This window comes from Scardinius erythrophthalmus, assembly GCF_964197995.2.
Source record: "Scardinius erythrophthalmus genome assembly, chromosome: 16".
In the NCBI taxonomy this organism is placed as follows: domain Eukaryota; kingdom Metazoa; phylum Chordata; class Actinopteri; order Cypriniformes; family Leuciscidae; genus Scardinius; species Scardinius erythrophthalmus.
The window spans coordinates 16,978,319-17,000,945 of record NC_138236.1 but is presented as its reverse complement, the minus strand read 5'-3'; positions in this window follow the sequence as shown (position 1 = coordinate 17,000,945).

Sequence of the window (22,627 nt, the reverse complement as noted above, 5' to 3'; positions counted from 1 at the left end):
TAGAGTGGACATACATGATCAATTGAAAGGTTTCCCCTCTCTGTCTGGTGGTATAAGCATAGAAACCTATATGACCTAAGATCCGTGACAACATTAGAGTGATGAGAGGTGCAAGCCAACATTAAATATCTGTTTAAAATGAATCAAACCTATCTTAAAGATGTACTCATAATCGTTTGCACCTGCCAATACGACAGGTAACTTAATGTTACATAGCAGCATAAATGTAGCATCATAAAAGACAAAACTTTTTATGTTCTAAGATGTCGGCCCCATGAGGTGACCAGCTGTGGCCATACAGTAAATCTCTTTAATTTGAGAATAGGCTACATACTTTTAAGCCAATTTTATAAATGTTGTTAATTTATAGTGTAAAACATTTTAAATATAGAAAAATGACTGAGTGCACCCACTAGTTTTCAATGTGATGAAGTGATGTTTTCTTAATTACATTGTCTTAAAACTTAGAAAAATACATTGCAGCCTATACTTTATAGACTAACTGGGGAAACAAAACTTTAAAGCAAATGCATTGCAGTGATTGGATCTGAAATGGCCCATCTGTGGTAATCTGAGTGAGCAAACACATAAGAGGTGAGATTGGTGCCCTTAAAACAACTTTTCAGGCTGAACAACTATCAAAAGTTTCTCAATCAACGTCATCGCCGTTCACTCTCTCCCTATATATTTTTTTCCGCCTGAGAACTTCTTTCCCGAACTCAACCCATTCGATTTCTATTTATTTCCCCCCGCCGTTTGCTCAGCCTTCTCATCCGATCTTACCATTTTCACACCTCCGAGCCTCAACTCCAGCTATTAAACCCCATTCTTCGCGATCGGTGCCCGAGTGGCCGTCACTCTCTGTCCTGTCGTGTTCTCCATCCCATCTCGTTTTCTCATCGTATTTAATTAGTTAATGCATTAATTATTTACGCCCCAATACCTGCACTATTAACATAGCTACCCTTTTCCCCTAAACACCCCCCAGATCACCCTGTCAGCTGTGGGGCTGTTTCCGTAAACGCTGAAGAAAAAAAAAAACCTTACGCGGCTGTAGTTTTTTTCTTCTTCTCCCTTTTACCCCATACCTCTTTTTCACTCTATTTCTCGTTCTTCCCCTTTTTGCCCCCTACCTATTTCCCCACAGCCATCTCTTCTCCGTCTATCTTTCTTTTTGCCCCCCTTCGCCCCATACACTCTCTTCTTTTCTCAGAGCCTTGCAGTCGCCTCCGTCGGCTAGTCTCTCTCCCCGGCGTTGGAATTATGAAAAATGCGCCCATCGACAGAGCGCCTCAGCTTCGATTAGCCGAGATGGGACATGACAGGCCGCGATCAATACTTATACCGTCCTATAACGTGTCAACTAATGAATCAATCTCGGCTAAATTTTCCATTTTTCAAAAGCCGACGCGAGAGACTGGAATATCCTCTTTTGTAAAGATATTATTATCGATTTCGTCGGCAATTTGACATCGGGGGTAGTTAATTCCACTCTAGAATAAAATTGAAAACACTTGAGATTGAAGTGAGAGAGGTAGAGGGAGGTAGGGAGGCAAGGGCAGAACAGAGCGGGAGGGGGAGAGACGGTTGTTGACTTGATAAAAGAGGATGGGAAGGGATGGAAGAAGGGAAAAGGGGAAGAAGAGATACCAGGGGTGGCAAAGGAGAGAAAACAATATCTATCTATCTATCTATCTATCTATCTATCTATCTATCTATCTATCTATCTATCTATCTATCTATCTATCTATCTATCTATCTATCTATCTATCTATCTATCTATCTATCTATCTATCTATCTATCTATCCATCCATCCATCCATCCATCCATCCATCCATCCATCCATCCATCTATCTCATAGCTGTCTATCTAGCCATAGCTATCTATCTATCTATCTATCTATCTATCTATCTATCTATCTATCTATCTATCTATCTATCTATCTATCTATCTATCTATCTATCTATCTATCTATCTATCTATCGAATAGAATTACACCTGCAGAAACGTAACAAAGTTAACAGAGTATTGCAGAATTTTAATGTATCATAAAGCTTTGGTTAGTCTTGCATTAAATGTTTTCATGAGATGGTATGTATACAAATTCTAGATCTAAAGCCTATCATAAAATAGATATTTTGCACTTTATGTGACCGTGTACATGTGAATTGGTTTGGTGAGTCAGTTCCAAATACAAGGTGAGAGCATTTGTGTACTGTATGCTGGGGTTTGTGTATAAAGAAACATACAAAAAAGAACTAAAGAGGATTGAGGGATTAAAAGACATAAAGGAATAAAGGAGGACAGAGAGAAGGAGAAAGAGAGAGGGGCAGTCAGCACGAGTGTCAGAGTGAAATATAGATGGAGGAGGCCAGTGTGTGTGGGGGTCAGAAAGGTGCAGTGTAACTGTCGACAATCACAGCCTTATTTACCTGTCAAAAACACTATCATCCCACACGGCCCCAGCCAAGCAATTTCTGCTGTCGTTCCCTCCCTCTTCTTTCTCTCTTTCTCTGCCTCCAATTACAAGCTAGAGGGCTATTTCTCTTCAGGACAAAAACACTGCCCGCCAGCCCTCCCTCTCTCTTCCGATCACCCTCTTTTTCTCTCCCTCTCTTGCCCCTACTCCCTTAGCCAACAGTTGCAGAGTGGAAATGAACAAGCTGTAAACACACACCACTTAGCACCGTGTGTGTGAGTGCGTATCTGCCAGTGTGTTTGTGTGTGTGCAAAGAGTTTTATGGAGACAAGTACTTACTAAAATGACAAACCTGACTGCTGAGTGATTGACAGCTGTGATGACCCGAACATCTGATCAGTGAATGTTTCCTTGTTGTTTAAGCAGAACATAAAAGCTTATTTTTGAGCATTGTACCACATTATATTAGCATGATAAACACATGGTGAGGTGATGCAGAGTCATATCTGCTGTACATTATTTAAGTTCAATGAAACATTATGTGCTTAGACAGCATCCACTCAAACATGCTCAGTCACTGACAGCAACGAGAAGCAAAAAAAAAACCTAGACTAAAAGTTGAACCACTAAAACTGAGCTGTTGCTTAAGGCTAAAGCTGCTATTGTGCCATCTGAGGGGAAACTGAATGTTGTAACAGCATTAAAAACCACCGAGAGCTTTTCATGTCATCACTGACAGAAAGAAAATGGCACGCAGCGATTGCGTGGTGATTGTATAAGGCTTGTGCTCTTTTCCTTTAAAAGCATAACAGTTAGACTAGTGCTGAAGAACGGATTCACACCTATTTCATTGATCTATCCATTAGAGTCAGAATGAAACGGAAGATTTTAACAATACATAAATTATGTAAACTTGATCATGAGCTTTGAAGAGTATAAAGCCAAAAATGGATGAATCGTTCAGAATGAGACCAGCAACATGCATTAAGTACAGAAATTAATTGATTTCATGCCAACTTTAAGACCACAAGCAGTGAGATAAAAGTTTCCCAAGCCTTCTAAATTTGCATCACACATCAAGCGTCTATAGAGTTTTCCACACGTGTTGACCGTGAAGCGGGTCTCGTGGCTAATTCTCACTCATAAATATCATAACCCTAGTGGCCAAGCTGATCCAGGTACAGCATTTAGAGCATTTCCGGCCAGCCTGTTGACTGACAGAGAGTGACAGATAACCAAGGTGGCCATTTCACAGCTTAGTTGATATGCTGTGTGGACTCAGTGGTTTTTGTAGTAAAGTGTCATTCAGTCACAATAACACACATAGTCTACATACACAACCACTAACATGCAGACATAATGCCAATCTCATAGCTACAGACAGACAGATAAACAGATCACAGATTCACATCCAAAAGATGACTGTCATTTCAGGTTGCTGTATCCAACAACTATAGATTCTTAAACAACACAGTGCATGTATCTCCATCTTTACTCATTTAGTCCAACAATTAAATCTCTTGTACTCAATCAACCAGAACCACTGCCACAATTACTGGTGTACAATATAAACATTTCACTTATAACGAGATTTGTTAGAATGAATACATGACTTAACACAATGATTATTCAACATGTGTAATCAGATGTATGTAAACTGTTTTAGAAGAAGAAAATCTCCACTACACTCCAGTACACTGTGTGTACTATAATTAGCATTGGCACTCTACAGTATCATGTTTTGTGTGTAATGTATTTGCAAGTTGTTGTTTTTTTGCATTTGACTTGCTTCCCCCTCATGGTATTGAATTTATATTACTAAATGATCTGCTCTTTACCTCTTAGCAGTCCACTATTATAAATAAAAATCTCTTCTTAATTGCTTTTCTTGCTTAAAGAGGAAAACTATCAAGCTGATAAAAGTTGAAAATTCAATACACAATCAAATAAGCTTTAAATGTAGTGTAACGGACAAATAATGTATTTTGATAGATGACAAATGTTAAAATGAATGTTACAGTCAAACCGACCAGGGTCATAATGTGCTTTAAAAGCCTCAGCTTTCTCTAAATATTCTGCGTTAAAGTAAATTAATTTGCTGGTTTTCAATTGAGGGGATTTTTAAGGGCTGATAACAGTTTGAAAGGTCAAATATCTGTTATCAACAAGTGACAACTGGTGAAAGATAGTGTCAAATATAAAGAACTGATACAAATGGAAAGGCTGGATAAAAGCAAAAACTCATCGCAAAAGCTGGTGAATCAAAATTTACTGACCAGTGAAGTGGCAAAACTAAGACACCTCTGGAGAGGGAAGCACCAGGGAGATTGCTTTGACAAATTTTGCGAGTCACTGTGATGTGGAAAGCATATCACGGCTACCAATCCCCAAGATCTGCCACCAGATTCTGTAACCGGGCTGTCACTTTCTTTAACAGTGTGAATCCACTATGAGATTTATGAGAACAGATGTGTACCTGACAAAAAGCATTATGTGTAATAACAAATTATGATATCAACAGTGAGGGGGAATATAACTTCCCATAAATAAACAGTATCGGACAAATAAGATATACATACCAAGCTGTGCTTGAAAGTTTATATAGCCTTTGCAGATTATGCAAGATATTTAGCATTTAAAAAAAAAAAAAAATTTATTTTAAAAAAATCTTAAAAATAAGTTCAGAAAAAAAAAGAAATCAGAAAAAAATCATCACGGTTTCCACAAAAATATTAAGCAGTAGAACATTAAAGAATATGGGATGGTCAGAGCAACTACTAATTTAGTAAAATACATATATATTATATATACAGTACATGACATATACAGTAGACCATATATTTTTTTTTTTATACGGCAGTGATAAAACTGGATACTTATCATATAGAGCTTTACATCATTTTACATGTATTAATTCCTCAAAACTACAATTTATTTTTTTAGGTGTAGAACAAAAAAAAATGAAAAATTCGCTTTAAGTTAAAAATGGATAGAGGGAGAGAGAGATTGAAAAGACAGAGAGAAAAGAATTTAAGAAGGGAAGATGGGGAGGGGGCAGAAGAGAGTGATGGTGGATTGAGTGTGTGTTAATGCGCTGTGCTGTGGATTAGTACGGGCCGCCCGGGCAGCTGAGCAGAACCAGCCAGCCCTCACAAACCAATCAGGCCTTCATTAGGCCAGGCGGGGGGGATCGATGCTCAGCCCACATCAATTAAACAGGCCCCAAACCATGCACACTCTTTAACACACACACACACACACTCACAACTAACCTGCACCAGTACATTCTATTCTGTTCTACTTTAGATGTGCACAAACTTTATCACATATTTCATAACGCTTTAAAATGGGATAAATACTTTTGAAATCACACTGGAAAGCCCTTAATCATTTTTATTTTATTTTGATGTTCTCTTTCTCTTTATGCTTTGGGCCCAATACCATACTCTTGACACAGAAATGCCACACATTGAAATACCTCTGATTCACACAAACACCCCACAATCACAATACAAATGTATTTTTTAGTCTCTCTCACAGACTCTGTAACAGTTTGCACACGCAGAACTCTGAACACCCATCGTTCACTATGTTCGATTTCCAGGCCCTTGTATGTTTGTTTATTACATTGGGTCTAATTTTATCATTTTATGTTTAAATCCACACCGCAGACTTCAGAAAATGCAATAATTTAATCTGGGACTAAATATGATTTTGTTTGAACATATTTTACAAGAAGTATATGTGTGTGACATGAGGGTGCATGGGTAAATTTCTACTTTACCCCTTTAACAGTTCTGCAGTGGTGATGGACACGTCCTTCTGGACCCTTACAAATGTGTTCCTGTATGTTAGATCTTAGATGTTGGATACACGTCCTGAGTTTGATACGCACCAACAGCTTTAACAAGTCTGCTTTTATGAAATCAAACCAAGAGGCTTAATATTTTTATTGTGATAAGCATACCAAGAAGATACTGCAAAAACAACTTTTTGATTAGTGAGCTAATTCTATACTGAAAACTATAATGTAATACTATAATAACTTCAAATTGTACAGCTTTCTTTTAATTTGATTGGTAAAGTTCATGAACAGAGTATGCGAGTGGTGTTTGTCCAGGATCACTCAAGAGTTTTCTCTCAAGTGAGGAAGTGGAAAACCCGGAGTGGAACTGGAGAACACTGATTACTAAAGAAGCGGGTGAGTGGAAATCTTTGTCACTTTGCTCCACTCATACATGCTGTTACAGGTTACACTTTGGCTTCATTTGGAACTATTTTAGTTTGCAAAGAAATGCACAAACTAACTGAACATTTAAAAAAATGCAGATATTAAAAGTTACTAAATGTAACTTATTTTTTTTATATCTGTTGTACAAAAACAATATCACACTCACAATAATGCTGCAGTTGAGGCCTATTGAAAATTAGCACAGCTGTGGCCTCATGCCTACATCCAAAATAACAGCAGTGCTGATGTTCAGTCTTGAAAGTAAAATAAAAAATTTAATAATCCTGTCAGTGTTCAGGACTAAATGAGTTGGCCCAAGTTAGCAAAGAGACCTGGACTGAGCCATAGGCTACACATGATCCTACGTATAGAATGCCCTCTAGTGTACGCCGTCTACGGTCTGTTAAAGGGAGCCGTAAGATATATGGAACATGAGCACGAGACGAGAACTAACCTGCTGAAAATGCATGTATACGCTCGTGTCCAGCCTGGACTCTTACCCACACAAACGCGCGTGCAACATCGATAACACCCAATTACATCCACGCTCGCACACAGAAAGTCTTGAACACACAATTACACGCGCTTCGGACAACCTTTTATTAACACTCAATTACACACACGCATAAATCACCAACGAAGCGCGCACCGCACCGTGACCGCAGGAGCGCGCACGGGTCGTTAGCCTTCTTGCGCTAAAAACCTAGAGAAAGACAGTGTGTGAGAGAGAAAGAGGAAGAGAGAGAAATAGAGTGAGACTCAAAATAAACGTGTCTGTGTTAGACGATTACCGGGCCGTGCTTCCTGCCCCACCATATAACCTGCGTTCAGCAGCATTGACACGTCAGTCTACGACGGCTAACGCTTTGTGACAGCGCTTAGATTATAATATCTGGCCCGTATTACTGGGCATTAGCGCTATTACGGCACCCCGCCCTCGCTTAGCCCGCTCAGGTGGACCATTTTGGAAATGGAGAAAAAGAAATGAGGAGACCGATAAAAATGCATGGCGAAGAGCGAGACAGGGGGAGAACAAGGGGTACTCGTTAAGTTATCCCACAATTGAGAAGTATACTAAAATATCTGAAACATGCCAACAGTTTGGACCTAAATTAAACCATTTCTGCTCTTGGGACCAGTGATTGGCAAACTCTCTCTGAAAGTGGCATTGTTTGTTTCAGAGAGGCCTGCAAAGCAGTAACGCATCCTGATCCTATTAGATAGATGATTAAGCTTTAGTGGAAAGAGATCAGCAAGTTCTATTAGGAGTAAAACCGTTTATCTAAATGAATCTATGTATTTTTTTTAAAAGGATGTGCGTAATTACACAGACTTGGGTGCAATCTTCTTAATATGTTCGTTTGGCTCAGAAATGATGAAGAGTATGAATCAACCCCAGAGAAGATGATTTACGGTTTGTACAGCGACACGCTTGACTTGGTATTGCTTTTCAAAAACCCTCATTTATTACACAAAGAATACACTTATATCTAGGTCTTGTTGTTTTAATTAGGGAAATTAATAAGTACGAATAAATTAATATTGCCTTGTCTAGGCCCAGCAACTTCAATATCGGGGCATTTCTGGACGTTGATACATTTGCGCAGTGCAATTAATGCTTAATAAGTAAGTGATTAATTATGATTAGCACGCAGATTTGTGGTAATGGTCTCTCTGCGAGCTCACAATAAGGCTCGACGTGTTTATTCGCTCATGAGCCCATATATTCATCTCAGTCTGTGGGTGTGATCATCTGAACCCCAATCTACATATCCAAACGTGAGTGAGTGGGATCACTTACATCTCCATTTGTGCTGGAGGCCTATTTGTTCTGCTCACTGTGGATGGTTGTTCTCTTTGTCTATTCATCAGCAGTCCATTAGTGGGGCGCTGTTTGAACGGCTTGGTGCACACAGACGTCATATGATTAAAGAAGCATTCATTTTTCCCCCTAGATGTTTTTATTTGCACTGTGGGAAGGGGTGTGAGTGTTAGATGTCTTCTTTTTCACCCCAGCAGGGTAATATAGTGTGGATCGGAGGCGTCCATCAATCGAGGAACTGTGATATCCACAATCGAAAGCTTGTGCCATGGGGCACTAGGGTTCCACGGGTGCCAGGTGTCTCCAAGGCAACCTTGACAGACTCTTGACAGGTGAAATGATGACATCATGACCATCTCCTTTGGCGAAACGTAAAGGCTACGTTTGAGGCCAAACTTCAGATGAGGTAGATGTACCGAAACTCAAAACTGCTCTCGTTTGGTCTGATCTGGTAGAGTGGCCATTTGACCAGAACACTAGCAACACTTGAAGATGACTATAGTTACTTTTGAGACAATTCATACAAAGAGGCTAGGCATTTTTTTTCCCCTTTCTCTCCCTCTCTCTTACTCACTCACAATGTTCATTGCCCAGAAAAATAATTTCTTGGTCATTTCAACCCTTTTGTGAGCGGCAATCAATTTCTCTTCTTTTCATGATGGTTTGAGAGTGTGCGCACAGAAGTTTGACCTTCTCTCAAAGATCTATCAATTCATCCATCCTGCAATCTGTCTATTTATGTTGTGATCGCTCTGCTTTTTCGTGTTCGTTGATGTGAGAGCATCCATAGGCTCATCTGGTCGTCAATCCGTCATCTTGTGTGGCATTCTGCAATTATCCAGCAACAATATAAGAAAAAAAAAGATCAGTGATGGCGGAAAAGGAAAAAAGAGGCCGTTGTTTGGCCAAATGGATTGCCTACAGAAGAATGGATTTATACACTGTATATAAAAGTCACATATAGACTCCTCACAAAGATTAAGTCAAAACATCTCCTACCTGAATTCCAGATTCTCTTGTACATGAGTTCATCAGTCCAACCTGAAAAACATTAAAACAGTTTTTACACACAGACACACACAAAATAGTTTTAAAACATTTATATTTATTATATGTAGTCATTTATACATTTGATTTGTTCAGACAGCTGTTTCATACAGGAATTAAGTAAATGGCTCTCTTTATGGGCCATTGATTCACTGGTTCACTTAAAATGCTGATGTCTTGGAGAAATCCACCTGCAAAGGATGGTCATACCAAAATTTTCTGTGTAGTCTAATCCAAAATCCAAGATGCTTGACAAAGAATTAAATATACTAGGAGACTTTATTGAACACGGCGTATACACACATATTACGCCTAAATTGAGGGTATTGGTGTACACAGGGATATTTAACAGAACAAGAACCAGGTGCGCAACTCAATCACAAACCATGAAAACAAACTAGAAATGAGAACTCAGGCAATATGAACAGGGAACACAGGAAAACCAAACTAAACAGAACATGACTGTGACAGTAGGCAGGAGGGGGTTCTCGAGGTGGGTGAAGAGCGGGTAATACACAGGAAACTCAAGGGGCCGGCAGAGGGGATCAACATTGAGGAGAGTATGAAGAGAGAAGCCAGGGAGGAGACGAAGAGGAAGGAGCCAGAGAGCGACCCAGAGCAGTGCCAAGACAAAACCGATGGAGGGATATCCCAGGGTGGAGCCAGGAGCCCGACCGACTGAAATGGAGGCAGAAAAGGTGGAGACCCAGGCAAAGTCAAGGAGACGAAGACCCAGAGTGACACCAACGGATTGGAGGGCCAAGGCAGAACTGCAGGCCTGTGAGACCAAGGTGGAGGCGAGGGCTCAGCAGACCAGAGCGGTGGGAGTGAGGACAAAGGTGGATCTGGAGGGAAGGAGGAGTCCAGCAGAGTCGAAGGGGTGGAGAGACAAGGTGTAGCCGGAGGCCCGGAAGTCCGTGGAACAACCAGGGTGATGACTGGCCAAGTGAGAGCCGAAGGGACAGAGGAGTCCAAAGGGGCCTGGGGGATGATGGAGCACAATGGAGTGAAAGGAGCATGGAGACAATGGGTCGACAAGCTGAGGTGGAGGCCAGGGCTTGGAGGCCTGAGGTAAAGCTAGAGGATTCTCACACCAAGGCAGAGCTGGAGACCGAAAAGTCAGCAGCAAAGCAGGAGACTTGAGGCTTGGTAGAACCAGTAGCCACGAAGGAGACTTTGGGCTGGGCAGGAACAGCGGCGACGAAGGAGACTTGGGGCTGGACGGAACCAATAGCCCATGAAGAAGACAGGAGCCTGAATAGACATTAAACTCTACTAAAATACCCTCAGGCATGGACGTTGGTGCCGGCTCACGCATCTGGTCAGACTCCATGATTGGTTTGGGTTCCTGGACGGAAATGGATTCCGGCATTAGCTCGGGCTCTGGCTTTGTGGTGGGTGCGGGCTCTGAGTCTGCAGTGGGATCTGATTCATAATCCATGATGGGCATGATATTGGGCTGGCAAGGCTATTATAGGTCTGAGGTGGGCTCAGGGCCAGTGTTGTCCTCCTCCATTGAGCAAATGGTGAGGGGGATCCACACTGCTCAAGCACCCACTCAACAAATTCAGCACAACTCCCTCAAGGACCATTCATGGCCGGGCGAGCCTTGGACTGGAGTAGCAACAAACATGGAACAATAATAATGCAACGCCTCCTCTTAAGTTTGTTTAATTGAGTCTTGACATCTGAAGAGGTCCATCGGAAAGTAATGGCCTAATTTCACAGATTTAAATGTTATGACAAAACTAGGAAAGGGAGACTTCCAGGTTACAGGAACAACAAAGTTATAAAGGTCTCACTTTCATCTTCTTTCTTTCTTCAACAACACACTACAACAACAACAACACACTCTTCCTATCAATCCCTCCCTTTCCACTTTTCCTTCATCTTCACTACCAACCTTCTCATCTTTCACCATCCCTTCATTCTCATTGCTTGTTTCTGTCCAGCCACTTTCCCCTTCACTTATTCCCTGTCCCTCCCTGCAAAACACACACACACACACACTGTCCCTTCCAATCTCCCTCTTCCTCTTGCTCTCCCTCTCCCTCACTCACAGGACGATATTATATATTCCAGTCTGTTCTTTGCATGATTTGGGGAGTAGATGAAGCCATATCCCGCTCTCCTCCTTGGTCTCTCCCTCCCTCCCGCTTCTCGCCTTGTTGTTTAATGTTTCAATTTGGAGGAAGCAAACATTCAATCAGACAGATTAACTGTTTAATGCATGTCATCAGTCAAACTGTCTACAAGAGGGGGACCCTTTGCCTCTCCCCCCCATCCAAACGCACATACATATACACCCCAACACCCGCAGACTGATGCTCTGACCTTCTCACTCCCAGGATTTCTGTGGCCCATGCAGACACTGTCTACTCTAATATAAATACACACACTCAGCAAGACATGCACGGCTCTTCCTCAGTTATTCTTGCATATATAAATTCAGATTAATATAGAAGAGAACTAGAGAGAAAAAATCATGACTGAGAAGGGGGAGTCTGGTTTATGAAGGTGACATTATGTGGTAGCAAATAATTAGAAATTCATCAAATCAGTCACATTCAGGTTTACTGAGATGCAGTCTGCAATTTATGCATATCAATTGCGCATAATTTTTTATGTCATATGTATAGACCACAACAACAACAACAGCTGTTTGTGAATACAAACATATTTTAACAGTCTGTCTCTCCTGCTCTCACTTACAGACTCGCACAGACACAAACACAGAGAGCACAGGCCAGTGGATAGGGAAATCAAAGTGACAGGGTGGGAGAAAGAGGAGGGAGTGAGAGATTAAAGGAAATGAAAAGAGTAAAAAGGAAAGAGGGAGAGAAGGAATGAGAGGTAGAGCGTGGAGAAGGTGGAGTGGACTGTAAAACAGGCGCAGATAGAGCTGTGCGCCGTAGAAGTGACGTATATAGGCACACATTGCAAAGGTCACTGCAAATATGTCTGTCAAATCACATATTATTATAAAACCTTGATGGGTTATCACCACTTTTTTGTATAAATCACATTTAATAGCCATTGATTAAAAAATATTCAAATAATACAATAAAATAATCACATAAATCCCTCTCTCATTCTTCATTCTCATCCAGCATGTCTTTTTCCCCCACTCTCAGTGTCTGCTTGATGACCGCAGCTCTCAGGGTGTCTAAACCAGGTAAGTATTGACAGCTAGCTCAAGTGACTCGCAGTCCAACAGTCAATATGCACACAGAGACGGGGTCCAAAGGTCAATGACAAAAGGAGAACGAGAAGAGCCAGAGAGACACAGAGAGAAAAGACAGCATTTTGTGTGATTACTGTTATTTCATACTAAACAGTTGCCAAAATGAATCAATTGCCTAAAATGCGAATGCTAGATTGAGGCGAGACTACGATACTGAAGAGGAAAATGGCTGTCGAGGGTCAGAGGCCAGTGGTCTTTTCCTGAGTTTTTCATCACATGTTTTTACAACATGGTTTGGGGGATTCTAAAACATAGTGTTATTTAGAAATATGCACCAAATTAGAGTTTTATTCGATTTAAATGAGATATAACATATAAATGCACTGAATTAGTTTTTACTGGCAAATGATATATGTGTATACATATACCCTAAGTTTCAAATGTATTCAAACATACGGTACAACAATTCTTAGAGACAAGTTACCTAGATAGTGTGCTTAGAGGAGACACGCACACTTTGTATTGACACTGAGGGAGTGTCGGTGTGTATTGAATGAAAGGAGTAAATGAACACCCACCCCACCTTCTTTCTCACTCTGTCCATCTCTCCCACTCCCTCTCTATCGGCTATCAGTCTCTTTTCCTCTAATCATTTCCTTCCTTCTGGCCTTCTTTTCTTTCTAATGCAATTACCTTTCATTCATCTCTTCCTTCTCTCTCTCTCTCTCTCTCTCTCTCTCTCTCTCTCTCTCTCTCTCTCTCTCTCTCTCTCTCTCTCTCTCTCTCATTCTCAGTCACTTCATCCCCCTCCTTATAATCTGGCTCTCTGTTTGTATTACTACACCCTATGGGGTATTGGTTTCCTTTACTTACTCTGAAGTGTTTCTCTCTGATTCACTTCTTGTTTTGTGACAAGCACCGCTGAAATTCCGCTGTTTGTGAACGTCTTTGTCTCCCTCCAGATCCCTCTTCACACTTTACTCAAATTTTTCTCCACCTGCACCACAAGGCCCTGAAAACACAAATAAGTGAGATGCTCATTAATCTATCATACTGACATACTGAGTTATTCTATTGCATACAAATCTTTTAAAGAGTATGTTAGAACAGATAGATAGATAGATAGATAGATAGATAGATAGATAGATAGATAGATAGATAGATAGATAGATAGATAGATAGATAGATAGATAGATAGATAGATAGATAGATAGATAGATAGATAGATAGATAGATAGATAGATATTTGTCATAGTCTGCATGACAAATGATAAATCTATCTATCTAAATTATTTCTTCGTGTCAAACTTACACTGAATGATTAAAATGCATTCACTTTTCTTTAGACAAATACATAAAATCTTGTTTGACTTTGTCATGTGGTCATTTAGCATTAATGAATGGAAAGATTTAGCATAAATGATTTTCACTAGCTATCAGGAAAGGTGTGTCAAATGTCCAGTCCAGATAATTACGGAGTAAATAGTGCAAAGGCCTGTTAGGTGAATAAGGTGGATTTTGTTTCAAAGAGTGACAAAAAAGAAAAAGTGTTGTGTTAAGACTCGGAATTGCAAAAGGAAGGATCATGGCACTTTGCCAGGAAAGAAAAAAAGGAACAGGAAAATAACATGTCTTTTCTTACCTTCTGTTCCCTCTCAAGAAAAGTGGGAGCGAGAATGAAAATAAATAAAGTGGTTCACATCCACGGTAACGACCTTACTGGCTGACAAACACCTTTCCCTCTAAAAATTTGTGAATTCAGCTTCCTGCCCCGTGCGCATAGCTCTGCCAGAAACAGATGGCTGCCGGAATTGTCCTCAAGCAAGTTTCTAAAAGTGTTTGCCAAGAACGTCGCTGATGAGCGGCGAGGGCATCTAGTAGCACGCAATGTATTTTCTGTTGGAAACAAAACGCAAAAAACAAAGTTGCATGCATGTCATTTGAGAAATATTTAAAAATTTGCAAATGTGAGTGAATGTAAGTTCGTGCTCTGCAAAGAGCACACAGGCTGTTCTGGTGACTACGTAAAAATGACTAACTAAAACAGACTAACTAAAACGACAAAAAAATAAAGCTAAAAATTAGATGTTTTAGTTTAGGCAAAACGGGTGCGCTGTCCATGGTGCTTAAATTTCCAGGTTAAGCCAGGGCCACTGAAAACCATTTGCAGTCTCTGAAGTTATTCGATCTGATTTACGTGTATACTCAAAAACTGACAAATTTAAATTGACACATTTTTAAATAAATGTGTAATGTCAAAGTTCAATATTTGATGTGGGAGATGATGCACGGGCAGTGTATGGCCCGGACACATCTCTCGAGTGAACAACAGAAGTATTTGAGGCCTCATTTAGCACTCAGCTTTAGGAGCATCCATTTCAATTAGACTGTTGTAATCTCCAGCACTTCGCGGTTCTGTGCTCTGCTTGTTCTACCATGATGCCAACACTCAATACTTTGATCTGGACTCGGCAACCCTGACGATCCGGCCCTTTGGTAAAAAGCTCATCTGAGTGACCCTGCATGACCTTGACCACCTACACTGCGGCCTTGGGTTTGGACGGCCATGCCCCGGACACAGAGCTTTCCCGCGAGAGGTCTCTGGATCGTTTCATCAAACGCTGTCCATCAGCACGCGCTAACTAACGGACCTCCCACTCCTAACAGCAAGCGCGAGAACATCAATAGGATACAAAGATCATTTACAAACACTGCCAATCAGCATTCATTGAACAAGAACTTCATATTCAACATAGATATTAGGAAAGCATTCACATGAAATGGAGATGAAGGAAGACCCATGTCGATGTGTGGACGGACAGATAAATGGATGAGTGGATTTTTCTGCATGGGTGAACAGATAATTGGATAATATAAAGTTTGCATTCTAAAACAAAGGGAGTGCTGAGAACCGGGGGAGTGCTGAGAACCGGCTACGCTTGCTGTCACTCAGTCATTAATAATGCAGGCAAATTAAGCTGCTCTTAATTGAGATACTGGGCTTGTATAATTATTTTTGCATACATTGAATAAAATTATGGTATATGAGTAACGATGATGTATAGTTAGCACAAGGGAACTGAAACGATCCTGATTTAGTGAGTACAGGTAGCCTACATAGGGTGCGAATAATGACTTGATCCCCAAGGCGGCTTAAAAGTGTAGGCCTACAGTCTTTTATAAGTAGCTTTTTAGACGCTTCAGCTGGGGTTTCAAATACTTCAAAGTTAAATGAAAAGTTAACCCAAAGCCCTCTTTTCACCTGGTGGGAAAAAAAAAACCTATAGTGATCAAGTCACTTTTGTCTGAAGAGGTAATTGCAACCATAGGCCTGCGGAACTTAAGCACTTTTTGGATCATTATCGCATTATTTTTTGCATCATACAATTTTACATTATCATTAACTGATTGCTTAGCTACATACCAAAAACATTTTATAAAAACCGTTGGGAGAGCCGATTGTAGGCCTAGGCTACTCCTCATTTTCTGATCCCCCTGAAATCATTGTTTAATTCTCACACTGCCGATACACAAAAACAAGAACGAAACAACACAGAGAGACTTACCCCCTCCTCCCGTACACCTCCACCGCTACCTCTCTTCACTCTCTCCACTGGAGAAACGGCAAGGAACCGCGACGCGAAGGGCCGCACATAGCTGATCAATATTCGATTTAGTTGCTAATTTAGGGCCTTTCTATAGCTGTCATCCCGTGATGTATGAGTCCTAACCCGAGGTCGCCGTGGAAAAGAAGAAGGAGGAAAAAAGAAAAAAATATCAAACACCAGTCAACTTTTCACTTAACAATAGACCGACTTGAATATTATTTATGGCCGAAAGCGCCACTTTATGGGTGAATTGCTCCTATCGCTGGCTGAATGATGAAGCGGGCCTGTAAGTAGCCTACAGGACATACAAGCACACACACACGGATGAAAACGTAAGCACAACTAACGCACGCAGGATTGAATGAGAACATTTACAGGGGTCGAGGAAATATTAATTTCCAGAGACTTAACCGAGTGGCCTTTGCATAGCTGTTAGTGCGTGTGATCTTTCTGTTGCAGGCAGCGGCTTCCATCTCGAGAGAGAGAGAGTCATGTTCAGTTTTAGTCGGCGCTGGTCAGGGACAAAATATGTAAGTGATTTCAAGCACTCAATGAGAAACTTTCCGTTAATAGGTTACAAAAATGGATGGCAGAGTAAGAAAATTAGATCTGACAAAAACACACAAGGCATAAAATACAGCGACATTCACACAAACTCTCTCTCTCTCTCTCTCTCTCTCTCTCTCTCTCTCTCTCTCTCTCTCTCTCTCTCTCTCTCTCTCTCTCTCACACACACACACACACACACACACACACACACACAAATATCTGCTTTATTTCGCCTCTTAATGTCTTCCCGATCGATCACCGTTCTCAGGATGTTATCAATAATTTGAAAGCTTGATTAACTTCAACGTTTCCATAACAATTCTTCGCGTTCATACTCTCCAGCATTTTTAATTAACACTTGCTTAATTAGCTCGAGATGGTATTGGACTATGATGGGTATTTGTATGGGGGAGGGCGGAAATTAACATAAAACCTCTCCTGATAAATTGATATATTATCAGGAAAGCAATGTTGTAGGAATTTCTAAGCGGAACGAATCATAAACAGACATCAATCAAAAGCAAGTAGCTCAAGACAACGTATAATTCTTTAAGAAAATTATTTAATTATTTCTTGCACAAGGCGTTGATTTCACATGGAGAAAAATATTAGAACTAAGGCAGAAAAGAGTTTGTCGAGTTACCAGAGTGGAGGAATAAACTCTCAGCAAATAAAACACACATAAAACATTAGGCTATTTTATAACAAGAAGAAACTAATGTATTACCATAGTATTTGATGTACATGCTTTTGCAAGGTTTTTTTTTTTTTTGTTGCTGTTTTTTTCTGATACACTGTGGCCTACAGTACACCCATGCAGCCAATGTGTGGGGAAACTCTATGACTAAATGGCCACACTGTCATTGAACCTGAATTGTGATTAAGGTGATCGTCTCATGCTTCTTAATTACAATGTACATCACATTTACAAATCTCCACAAGTGCTCTAATGACTATAGAAGTCCATTCTGAGTGATTAGGATGCCTAGGCAAATCAATGCCAGCTCTGAGTTTTGAAGTTCTGTGCCTGGGTGGAATTTGTGGCTCGTTTTATCAATAACTCTTATGTAAAGACTGGCAAAGGCTAATCCTTATGGGGTTAAGGGGATATAAATGACCAATACCATATGTTATGCTGGAAAATAATGACCTATTAAATGAAGCATCAAGGTCTTAATGTCAATAACTACAACTGTTTTTTTTTTGTGTGTGTGTGTTTGCATTGTCATATATGAACATTTTCAAACATGAATGTAATTTAAAAATCAGCTTCAGAATCCATCATTTAAAGTTAAATTATGTATGCGAACACAGTTGGATGATTAGAAGCTCTTACTCTGTGTGTATTAATGTGATATCATGTCTCAATATGACAAACAGAACCGATCTCCTGCTTTGCATATGACAGGCCTATAGGGGCCCAGCTGAGGCCTCCTGCATGGCTCATTTGTATAATGACTTGAATGGGGTTAATCTTTCAGTTATTTTAAGCAGTACAAAAATATTCTTTCCCACTGGTCATATAATGGAATCAAAGCAGCATGTCCAACATGTTCCTCGAGTTGAATAAGCCTTATTAATAATAATGTTAATCCATTCCATTTAGTCTAATTTTGCTTTGTTTGTGTATACTTGGATTTCCTTAAGCTTTATTGTGGACGTGTTATTTTTCAGACCCTTCAGGTAATTTGTATAAGTAACATTTAAATTTTTAATTTTAACAGTAAAATTTTAAAAATGCTATGGAAAAAACTGTTAATTGGTTAATGGTAGGCCTAGAAGTTCTCTTATACAGTGAAAAACTAATAGATCTATCAGGACATTGCATGTAATTTTACAGTAAACTATTGTTAAATACTAGCCTGGGAAAACCCAGACAACTTCCAGCAAATTTAGATTTGCTCTGCAAGTAGTCTGGCAAAGAGCTCATTCAAGCCCATTTCTAATCCGTCGAAATCGCGGCACCAATCAGAAACGTTGGGGCGGGCTTTACACAATGACGATCGCTCTGATTGGTTTATGTCTATCCAATTGCGCCCATAGAGCGACATCCGTTGGTGAAGCGCAGCAACTTTTAAATGCATTATTATATTCAAATTGCAAACACATGAGGACAGTCTCCATGAAAGACCCACTGGCAGATGAACGTGCTACTACATTTCTCTCCGAAACGGTAGGAAATTAAATTAGATTTAATAGAGGATTTTAACTGTGACAAGATGATTGACAGGGCAGTTTACGTGACAGGATGCACACCCCACTGCGCAATGTGACGTCGTAGTGACGTCATTTTCATGTAATTTTTGGACGTCCAAATTTGGTCCATTGAAGGGGTTGTTTTGTAACGCCAGGCGACGTCTTTTTTCGACGTCTTCCGCACGTCATTTTTCGACGTCTTCCGCACGTCATTTTTCGACGTCCATCCACAAAAGTTTGTTTACAATAAATCGCGCTCAGTGCTCTCAAACAAAACAGCGGTTTCTTACACACACACACACACACACACACACACACACACACACACACACACACACACACACACACACACACACACACACACACACACACACACACACACACACACACACACACACACCTTGCTTTACCTGGGACTCGAACTCGTGATCATCTGCTCCACGTGCCAACGCTCTACTGTTTGAGCTACAGAGAGAGTGATATAATTTATGATTATCGCGTTTAGGCTAAAAATAGGTTCGGCGCTTGGATCACGAGCATCTTGCAGTACATTTAAAATATTTTAAATATAATATTTTAAATATTTTAAAAATTTATTACATTTTAAATATAGCGATTTGGAAACGTGGATGGAGCAGTGAATAGGTTCATTACACAGCAAAATGACACGACAAACTCGCGTTTTGGAAAAGAGCTCTTCATTTGTAAATTAAAAAAATTATAATAATCATGTAAATTTCCTGCACCTGTCATAGACGTCCAAAAAATTACCCAGTTCAGGTCCAATGTTGAACGTAAAAATGACGTCCAAGTTGGGTCATGGTTGGACGTCCAAATAGTGGACCTAGTTTGGACGTCGAAAAAAATCACCCAGTTCAAAGGTCCAATGTTGAACGTCAATATGACGTCCAAGTTGGGTCATGGTTGGACGTCCAAATAGTGGACCTAGTTTGGACGTCGAAAAAAATTACCCAGTTCAAAGGTCCAATGTTGAACGTCAATATGACGTCCAAGTTGGGTCATGGTTGGACGTCCAAATAGTGGACCTAGTTTGGACGTCAAAAAAAATTACCCAGTTCAAAGGTCCAATGTTGAACGTCTATATGACGTCCAAGTTGGGTCATGGTTGGACGTCCAAATAGTGGACCTAGTTTGGACGTCGAAAAAAATTACCCAGTTCAAAGGTCCAATGTTGAACGTCTATATGACGTCCAAGTTGGGTCATGGTTGGACGTCCAAATAGTGGACCTAGTTTGGACGTCGAAAAAAATTACCCAGTTCAAAGGTCCAATGTTGAACGTCTATATGACGTCCAAGTTGGGTCATGGTTGGACGTCCAAATAGTGGACCTAGTTTGGACGTCGAATAGATGTCCAGAATTGGTCATGGACCGACGGACCCAATATAGACATGATCTGCACGTCTATCCGACGTCCAATGTTTAGTGGGACGACAGATCCGTCCGATAAAGATGAAGTAGTATGTCCCAAAGCTTGCCTACTTTTTTGCTACACATTCAAAAGTAAATACATTTTCTTCACAAAAAGAGTACATACTTTTATGGCGTAGTGTAACTTAGGTGAATTGGGACGCAGCATTATGGCTTTACACGATGACGATCGCTCTGATTGGTTTTAGGTCTATCCAATTGCGCCCAGAGGCATTTGAGCGACGTCCGTTGGTGACGCCCCTTTGGAAATGAGTTATTAATGAAGCTTTGCCAGACCATAACTCAGTTACTACTGAGAATGGTCTGGTTTTAACCAGGCAAGTTAAATACAGTTTTTGGAAGTAAAATGAGCACGTCATCTTATCCATCTTATTTTACAACGCGGAAGTAAGCTATTTTCTGTGAATGTGCAAGACTTACGATTCATTAGCCGTTATGTTAAGATAACAAGAAGAATGACAAAGTGCAGTAAACACTAAACTATTTGTGCTACAAACCAGTGTTTATAATTATGAAAGTACATCATTAAGAAATACCAGTTTGCAATATTAAGCAGCACAACAAGTTATTTTCTATACAGCTCAAAATACCTGGAAGCGGATGACACCAGAAGACACAATTTACAGTGACAAAATGTAAATCGACATTCCCAGAATTCCCTGGGTGACATTTATTTGATGGTATTTCATTTAAACAATTGTGTTTCTTATTAATTTTTGTTAAAAGTTACATTAGGTTTTCATGTTACATCTTATGTTGTTTAGCTCAGTTTGTGAAAAAGCTACTAATGATGAACTTTGATTTTGATTCTTTACTGCCTGTGTTATTATGGTGGTTGTCAGTATGTTAAAGGATCAAAACAGATTTTAGTTGCAGCTTGGTTATGCAACTTCAACAGAAAAATGCTGTTGGATTTGTCATATTTTACTATTTCCAAACATGTATGAGTTTAGTGTTCCTTTACAAACACTAAAACGTGTTTTAAAAGTATGATCCCCACAATATGACTCCAGACCACTGAAACATTTCTATGCTTATAAGAAAAGTATGGAGGATGAAAAGAGTGAAGAGAAGAAAACCAAGTGGGATATAGAGACAAAAAAATGTATAACAATTTACAGTGATGATTATCAGGGTCGACTGACCTCTGAGTCCCGTCTTCTTGGCTGACAGCCAGTAAAAGAGCAACAAAAAGAGAATAAAGATGGATACAACAGTGAGAGATATGTGACCCTGGATCACAAAACCTTATGTCTTATGTTGCACGGGTATATTTGTGGCAATGGCCAACAAAACATTGTATGGGTCAAAATGATAGATTTTTCTTTTATGCCAAAAATCATTAGGATATTAAGTAAAGATCATGTTCCATGAAGATATTTTGTAAATTTCCCACCTTAAAACATTTATTTTTGTGAATGGATGCAGCACAATCACCAATAGAAATAGACCATTTTAAAGGCGATTTTCTCAATATTTCGATTTTTCTGTACTCTCAGATTCCAGATTTTCAAATAGTTGTATCTCGGCCAAATATTATCCTATCCTAAAAAACCATACATCAATGGAAAGATTATATATTCAGCTTTCAGATGATGTATAAATCTCAATTTAAAAAAAATTACACATAAGACTGGTTTTGTGGTCCAGGGTCACATATCGGAAACAGAAGCAAGACAATGAAAAGCACAGAAAACTAAACTTAAAAACCACACAAGTTGACAAAATCAGACAAAAGGGGATATATGCTGAAGGGAAATATGTAAACACTCATAACAGCTTCTAAATCAGTGGCAAACATGAGAGAGACAAGAAACCAAAGGGCTAACAGGTCCCACCAGACAAATCTGAACGCCCTCTGTGCTGCTCCCTCCCTGATTTCCTCCTAACCTCTCCTTCCCCTCATCTCCCAGTTCTCCACAAACATCGTCCCCCTAAACTAGCTGGGCTCTGGGGACTTCTGAGGGATGACGGGAGCCACGGAAAGCAGGTGAGAGAGTGAGTGCTTGCATGAGAGAGAGAAGAGGGGATAAGGAGATTGAAGCGTTTCTAATTTGAATAAACCCTTCGGCAGACTAAAACTGGCAGCCGGCTTCCCCTCTGTGCACAGGAAAAGAAAG